Genomic DNA, 8,264 nt, shown 5'->3' on the forward strand with positions numbered 1-8,264 from the left:
TTCTCACTTGGTCCTAGATCTACTTTTGCACTTTCAAAGCCTTGTTAACAGGTGACCACATAGTTCATCATCCAAACCATGACACTTCTGAGAGTGAAAGGGGACCTAATGGTAATTTCGCTGGGACAACAGATGTGCACCAAGAAAGTCCCCAGCAAAGCAGGGCACATGGTCACCACCCATCTCTGCTGAAACAAAGAGCCGGCAGCTCCTGGCCTTGCCCTTCATCGGCTCAGGAAAAGCCTTTCACTACAGTGTTTCGTTTCTGCCTCCTCCTCCCCTCACCAGTCCCTGGATGTGGACCAGAGCCCTGCAGGATGCGTTTTCTTATTGTTGCGAGCTGTGCCACCTCCTTAGAAGACAAGCAGCTGCTGCTGTCAGCTTTGGTTCCAAGCGAAAATTTCTTTTTCTCCATTACTCTTTGCTTATTCATCATTTCCCAAATTTATTTGGTCATTTGGTTTAATCTCTCCTTCCTAACACCCATTAACATCTCCCATAACTAGAAAAACACAACGGGGTAGGGGGTGTGTGTTGTGTGCTTCTGGCATCTAGTGGGTAGAAGCCAGAGCTGCTGTTAGACATCCCAGGTCTCACTTTCTCACTTCCTTTAGGTCAAATGTCAGCGAGGCTTTCTCTGAGCATCAGTGCAAAACAACAACCCACTCCCAGCTGGGGTTCCCCACCTTCCATGACTTAATTTTTCTCCATGCCTTATTTCTCCATGCTTTATTTTTCTCCTTGCCGCCATCTGGCAGTCTGTGTATTGGCTTGTCTGTTTGTTTACTGCCTGTCTCTCCCTCCTAGAAGGGAAGCTCCATGAGGACAAGATTTTGTCTGTTGGGTTCACTGCTGTTATTCCCAGGGTCTAGAATACGGTGATATTTAATAAATGTTTTTAAATGAAGGAAAGAAGTGAACCAACTGCCCAGTTCCAGACATCGTCCACAGTTCCCCCGGGAGCTGTCCCTGGTCAGTGGCGGGACATGGACCCACTTCCGCTAGGTATTCCTCCCCAGCTCCTTTCCCAGGTGGCCCTCCGTTCTCTCGGCGAGCTCACCAAGCCCCAGCCCTCAGTAAGAAGCACCTCACGCGCACCTGCAGCCCACCCGTGCCCCGACACTTGGTGGACCGTCCAGCAATTCTGCTGGGCAGACACACAAGGCAGTCAGCCATTCAGGTCTCCATGGACGTGAGCGTCACTCACGCGTTAACTTCCACAGGGCGTTCATTCCTGACAGGGCGAGACGGGAAAGACAAAACCGAGCAGCCGGGCCCTGAACGGCACCGTCTCCTCCTCAGCCCTACCCTCAGGAGGGGCAGAGCTACACTGGGCTCCTTTGTTGGCCAGTCTGCCTCAGGAACCCTCTTCGGGGGCTGGGAGTGTCTGGAAGCATGTCCCTTGTCCCTCATATGATACCCCTTTCCACCAGAACTGTACTTTGCTTCCAACAAATTAGAAGAAATACTCAGCCATCTACCTCCAACAGAAATTGTTTTACGCATTTTTGAAAACACACACACACACATCTAAAGCAAAGGCGGATTGAGCTTCCAGCCGGGGCACAGGTCTGACCGTCCAAGTGGAAGCATCTCATCAGCTTCCCGTCAGTGGAACAGCACGGAGGTGTATTCCACTTGGTCTGGTGATGTTCTCCTGGGGTGATCAAAAGGGAGCACGTTGGCATAGATGGCGAAGTCATCCTCTTTCCAGGGGGCCAGGTTGATCACATTGCAATATATGGCATCCGCATGGCAGGACAGCTCCTATAGAGGGAGGACCCTGGTTAGAGGCGGAAGGTTGGGCTCCAGAGACTTCCAAAGACCAAACCAGCTACCGGACATCCCTACAGGACAGCAAGTGGAACTCCGGGCTCTTGCTGAGCAAGCCCTGGGTTCCCTTCGATTTCAGAAACATTTCTTTTAGGGCTGTTCTCTGCCTCATCCCCACCACCCCCCATATTGGGTCTATCTAGGAAATAGCATGAAATCAGGGCAGAGATGACTGGAAGCCCCTTGAGGTGTGATCTGACTATTTTCCTACCGAGGATTTGTGGAGAAGGTTGGTCTGATGCCTCAGTTGTTTCTTAAATAGTCCTAGAAAAATTAATAAACTCAGAGTCAGCCTGGGTTGGGGTAGTAACCATCTTTACTTGGTCAACTCCCGGACTTAGTGTTGAGCTTTGAAATGCAAAATCCACCACGTTCAGCTCATTGGGCTCAGAGATGAGCCAAGCGCCCAGGTAGAGATGGGGGAGTGAGCTCTACTGGTACACGGTGTAATTTTGGTTATTGTTTAGATGAGACTATTTGGCGTCAATATTTCTCTCGTCAATGCATATAAACCACAAGTGTCTATGCAGACTGCTTGCTTATATATGGCTTTCAGCATAAAGAATCTGTATCATAAATAAATCTTGTTGCTATGTACACAGTCCTTGGCAACTCTAGAGAACAGACCTTCAGCCTGCCCACTCCTCCCATCCCCCAAGGCTGCCCCATGAGAAAGACACCCCCATCTCTGCCCCCAGTGTCTCCCCTTTCTTCATTCCCAGTTCCAGGACCAGCTCCTTCAACTCACTCTCGTGCCTCCATTTCTTCAGGGTCATGGACAAGAGACCCACTAGGAGCAAGATGAGGGCCATGACGCCAACGGAGACAGAAATGGCTGTGGCTGCTGTGCCTAAACTGAGAGAAGCAAACGAGAGCGATGAGGACGCCACAGCGGCTCTGGCTAGCTTTAATGACTGTCCACAAATTGCCCTGGGGCCTCCCTCCTCCAGGAGCTCTTCCACCTCTGGGCTTCCACATCCCCAGTAGCCAACCATCTCTTGCCTCCGTTTGAAGCCTCTCTTCTCTTCCCAACCTCCAAGGCCATGGTCCCACTCACACCATCCCCACATCAGGGCCAAGCAGACCCCTTCTCCAACTCTCCCGCTCCATAGCTCCAGCCCCTCTCTCACCCACCCGCTGAATTCTTCAGTTGCAGTCTCTGGCTTCAAGGTGGTGATATTCTCTGCAGAAAGGGAAAGAGAGGAAAGGGAAAGGAGATTTAGGGTAATTCTTACCCACATGCTATAGACTGAATATTTGCACCCTGCCGAAATTCATATGTTAAATTCTGACCCCCAATGTGATGGTATTAGGAGGTGGGGCCTCTGGGAGGTGACCAGGTCATGAGGGTGGAGCCCTCATGAATGGGATTAGTGCCCTTATAAAAGAGACCCCACACGGCTCCCTCGCCCTTCCACCTTGTGAGGACACAGTGAGAAGCCGACAGTCTAAGAACCAGGAAGCGACTCTCACCAGACACTGAATTTGCTAGTGGTAATCTTGAACCTACCAACACCCAGAACTACGAGAAACAAATTTCTGTTGTTTATAAGCCACCCAGTCTGTGGTAATTTGCCATAGCAGCCCAAACGAAGACAACACACACGCAAATGAGCTCTATGAGATCTAAATGGTAATATTAGCCACTGTCTACTGGAGACGTAACATATGCCAGGCACATTCATTATCTCATTTAATCTTCATAGACAGACAATGAAATAGGAACAATTATTATTCCTGTCTTACGGTAAAGAAACCAGCTCACAGAGATCAGACTTGTTCAAGGTCACAGAGCCAGGAAGCGACAGAGTTAGGACTGGAAGCCCTGTCTCTCTGACTTTAAACTGTGCGTCTAGGAACCCTACACTTTACCGCCTTTCTGTGATCCCTTACTTGCAAGTTCTACCTTCTTACAAAGGGTAAGGTGACCAGATACGACAGGATATCCAGAACAGAGACAACCAGGACCATGCAGGTGACTGGTACCTGGGGAGGGGCATGTGAGGTGGCTGGCAGGGGTCAGGACGCCAGAAGGTGGGGCTGGCACTCGGCGGAGATGGCAGGAGCGAGGGCCTGCCGTGGTCTGTGAGGGCGTGGGGTGCTGTCATCCCCACTGTGAGGAAGGTCTCCTGTGTCGAGGGATGGAGACACCAAGTCCATCCCCCTCCAGCGGCAGTCTGCCCTGGATTCTCAGTTAGAAGGAATCTTAAACCACATGCAGCCTGACCCTCCCGCTGTGCACATGAGGAAACGCAGGGTGAGCCGCTCGCCCAGGGAAGTGCTGGAGGCAGCACTTGGTTCATGTTTTTGACCCCAAACCTACAGCTCTCCACCCCTCCATGCTCAGGCCCCTTCCCGTCCTCCCCGTGAGCAGGAGCTGTGTGATTCAGCCTCACAGCAGGGAGCCCCTCTCCGGACACATGTCTTGGGGAGCTGGCTGCTCAGACACCTGAATGCAGGACTGCCGCCAAGACAGGGTGGAGGGAGCACGGTGGGTCACCAGGACAATCTGACACCCACTGACGACAAACAGCATCTGGGCGGAGCCACCAAGAATTACCGCCTCTCGGGGCACAAAGCCCAGAGGGAATCATGTCAGCACTCGGACGCCTCGCTTCCTCTCCGTCTTTCTTCCCGTGCCCCTTCTGGGTAAGAAAGCTAAGCTCACAGTTTCTCTCTGACAGCTCCTGCCCACCTTCTGCGCAAAGTGGAGGGAGCAGACTTGGAAGCAGATCTTCCCAGTACCCATGGCACTGACACCCGAGATGAGGTCTCAAGTCACAGGGCTTGACGTGGGGGGGGAGTGGGAGCATGAGAAGTCATATGTAAGCCCCGAGCTTGAGAGGCGAGCCGACAGCACCAGCTGGCTGGGGTAGGACACACCTGCTTACAGCAAGGAGGACAGACAGCGTGAGGGTGTCCATCCAGGCAGCAGCACATCGTGGGAAGGCAGAGGAATGTCAGTGGGGGCGAGTGGAACAAGCATGAAGGATGATGCATGAAACAGCCTGAGACTTGGAGTCCAGAGACCTGGAGCTCAGGCACTTCCGACCTGTGTGATCTTAGGGCAGTCACTTAACCTCTCTGGGCCTCATTTTCTTCATCTGTGAGATGGACATAGTATGAATACCTACCTGGCAGGGTTGTTTAAGAACTAAACGGTCAGACCATCATTTAGCAGTAAGTAATAGCCACTTTGCCTAGGGCTGCTTTTCCACTGGTCTTACCCAAGAAGAGCAATGGTGTGGAGCTGTTCAGGAAGGCACTGCTGGCTCTGGAGTGCTGGAACCCACAGGTGGTCCGATTCATTGTGCCAAGGAGTCACCCAGAGGTTCTCGTCCCAGGTCCTGAGGTTCTGGGACAGGTTATCCCCTCTAGCTGGCAGCAGTGTTTCTCAGAGTATGTAGCGGCAGCTGGCAGGTGCAGGGCCCCAGGGAGCTGGCAGCTCTCTTCCCCTTGATCTCTTTCATTCCTCCACGGGAACCTGTTGGATGGGGAGAATGTTTGAATCTCACCACCGGAGGGGAGGGCCTCAAAAGGCATTGAGATAGCCTTTCTCTCTTAAGGAAGGCATCTTCAGACAGGCCTCCCCCAAGTACGTGGTCCAAAGTTGGCTCCCCAGCCTCTCTCTGCCACGTCACCCTCTGATCTATTAGCAGATGGATTTACTTCGATCATTTACTTCCTTGCTTGAATATTGTCAGTCTCTCATCAAGAATGTAAACTCCACAAGAACAGAAGCCTTATCTGTTTTGGTCACCACTGTATTCCTAGTGCCTGAAAAAGTGCCTCACATTACAAATATATTCAATACAGATTTATTGAATGAATGAATGAATGAATGAATGCCAAAGACTCCTTCACAGCACCCTGACCAGGGTCACCCAACCTCGGCTGGAACTGTGGCGAGCCTCCAGCACAGACTCCAGAACCCCTCAGTTGATGGCAATCTTTGGCCTTTGAAGGAGAAGCTGACGTGAAACAGCCCGAAGCCACTCTGAACCAAGCCAATGGCAGGATGAAGTTGGTGGTGACTGAACTGGGAAATGCCAGTTTGGGAAGTAGAAGAGCTGTGCCACCAAACACCACGGGTGACGTCCTGATGTCCTGGAGGAGGATGGCCTGCCTGGCCATGTGGGTGGCCCGAGAAGATGGCAGGGAAGACACGGAGCCACAAGCCGCCCTTGCAGGCTCTAATATCTTGCCTCGGCCTCCAGCCTCTGCTTCCGGTATGACGCGAGGAGAGAGGTGTATTTAAGACCAAATGAAAGAGGATCTGTCCTCCACCCACCACCACGTCCCCTCAAACACGTCTGCAGAAACAGTCGGGAAATCCCCTAACGAGCTGAGAGTTGGAACCAAGTGCCCAGGCCACACAGGGGAGTCACTTAGCCCCCCTGGACTCAGTTTCCCTGTTTGTGAAATGGGGCAAGAGTAAGAAAGAAAATAAGGCACGGCTACAGAAAAGACTGCTTCTTTTCACAAATGCATCTCATTGTCCCCTTCTAGTGTCCCCTTACACAGGTCCTCGTATACAAAGTACTTTTCTTCTAATAATCATACTATTGCTTAAGAAATACTAAGAAGTCTTTTGAGAGGTCAGCCTTTCTAACTGTTAGAATTGTTTTTATTTTTGATTTTTGGAAGGAGGAGGGGACATCATAATCTTTTCAGTCTGGGGCTTCTAAAAGTTTTTGTTTTATTAGATAGCATTCACACAGTTTAGAATTTAAAAGGTACAAGAGGACAGCCCTTGAAAAGCTGCTCTTCCACCCTTGGCCCCAGCCGGCTAGCTCCCCTCCCTGGAGGCAACAAGCATTCCCAGTTTTGTTTGGTTTTTTAAGATTTTATTTTTCCTTTTTCTCCCCAAAGCCCCCCGGTACATAGTTGTATATATATTTTTTTAGTTGTGGGTCTTTCTAGTTGTGACATGTGGGATGCTGCCTTAGCGTCACTTGATGAGCGGTGCCATGTCTGTGCCCAGGATTTGAACCGGCGAAACCCTGGGCCGCCGTATCAGAGCAAGTGAAATTAACCACTTGGCCACGGGGCCGGCCCCCAGCATTCCAAGTTTATTGGACGCCTTATGTGTACAGGAGCAAACATACAGACACACACACACATAGACACATACTTACACAATACAACTTTCTGTCCTACAGATGATAGCATACTATATACATTGTTCTGCCTCGTGCTTTTTCACTTAATATATCTTGGAGCTGATTTATTATCAATATGGACACAACTTTCTCATTCTTTTTCAGCTGCCAAGTGTTCTGTTCCATCATGGACGCCCACAGTTGACTGAACGCGTCTCCTAGTAATGCACATTTAGATCGTTTCCAACTTTTGCTCTTCGAATGATGGCCCAGTTATTAAACGTGTTCAAACGTCGTTTGGCACACGTGTGAATATATGTTTAGAATTAGGGGAATGGTTACCAAAGTAGGGTTACAATCCAAATGTTAAGAAGTCAGTGTTACTTTGAAAAAATCTAAAATTGTAGTGTCACTCAATGTACCCATATTACTACCCAGATTTCACTCTAAATGGCTTTTGGCTGTTTCCAAAAATCAAAATGCTCCTCAAAGAACAAGGACCTAAGACCACGAGGGTCTTCAGCAGAACTGCCAGCGCTGCGGGAGGCTGTCCATGCTGCCGCACCAGCAGTGTCACTGGAGTAAGGGGAGTGCTTCCCCGGGTGACTAGGACAAAGGCGACAACCCTCAGCGACACAGATATTTCCACGTATTTCAAACAAGATTTACTGAGTCCCACCCACAGTCTGCTTACAACCGAGGCTACAAGGATGAACAGGGAACGGCTTTGCCATCAAGACACCGACGGTCCAAGGCAGCAGGTAGCTCTCAAAGTGTGGTCTGGGGACCACGTGGGGGTTCCAACCATCCTTTCAGCGGGCTGCTGAGGGCAGACGTATTTTCATAATCGCACTAAGATGCTGGCTGCCTTTTCCACTCTCAGTTTCTCTCAAGTGTGGAGTGGAGCTTTCCAAAGGCTACGTGACACGTGACACGACAGCAGACTGAGTGCAGAAGTGGACCCGCGACTCCAGCTGTCTTTTACGGAGCCAGACGTTAATAACAAGATTGGCAGAAATGTAAAACAACCCTCTTTTCTCACTAAATTTTTCATGTTTGCAAAAATATGGTTATTTTTCTAAAACTGTGTTATTATTTATGCAATGGTTTTAGTACCACTTTTTAATTAATTAAATAAATATTTTAAAATTTTCTTAGTTTTAATTCCAAATATGGTAAACATAAATAGGTAGAACCTACACAAACAATAGCTCTTTGGGTTCTTTAATAGCTTTTAAGAGTAGAGAGGGGCCCTGAGACCAAAAGTTTGAGACCCACTGCTCTGAGGACTCGTGGTGTTTCTCGAGCAGAGGGTGGGAAAGCGGCATT

This window comes from Equus asinus, chromosome 25 (genome assembly GCF_041296235.1).
Source record: "Equus asinus isolate D_3611 breed Donkey chromosome 25, EquAss-T2T_v2, whole genome shotgun sequence".
NCBI classification, from domain to species: Eukaryota; Metazoa; Chordata; class Mammalia; order Perissodactyla; family Equidae; genus Equus; species Equus asinus.